This window comes from Pygoscelis adeliae, unplaced genomic scaffold (genome assembly GCF_000699105.1).
Source record: "Pygoscelis adeliae isolate BGI_AS28 unplaced genomic scaffold, ASM69910v1 Scaffold51, whole genome shotgun sequence".
Lineage (NCBI taxonomy): Eukaryota > Metazoa > Chordata > Aves > Sphenisciformes > Spheniscidae > Pygoscelis > Pygoscelis adeliae.
The window spans coordinates 492,092-492,369 of NW_008824007.1; positions in this window are offsets into that span (position 1 = coordinate 492,092).

A 278-nucleotide genomic window follows, 5' to 3' on the forward strand; every position below is an offset into this window, starting at 1 on the left:
CGGGCCGGGGTGCCGCCGCCAGGTCGTCGGTGCCGGGAGGGTGTTTTCCGCCCTGTTGTAACCCAGCCTGAGGAGGTGACTCGTCCCCTCCTCCCCGGGTAACCGCGTGTTTCTCTTTGATCGTTTCGCAGCCTTATCTGCAAGCGGAGAGTCTGAGTTGAGCTGAAATTGCTGTTTAGTCGCCGTGTCGCGAACTCGCCTAAATGGCTCCTGCCTCCCCAGGCGTTGTTCTCGCAGGACGGCAGGCCAGCCGGGGTGAAAGGGGAGCGGTTCGCCCC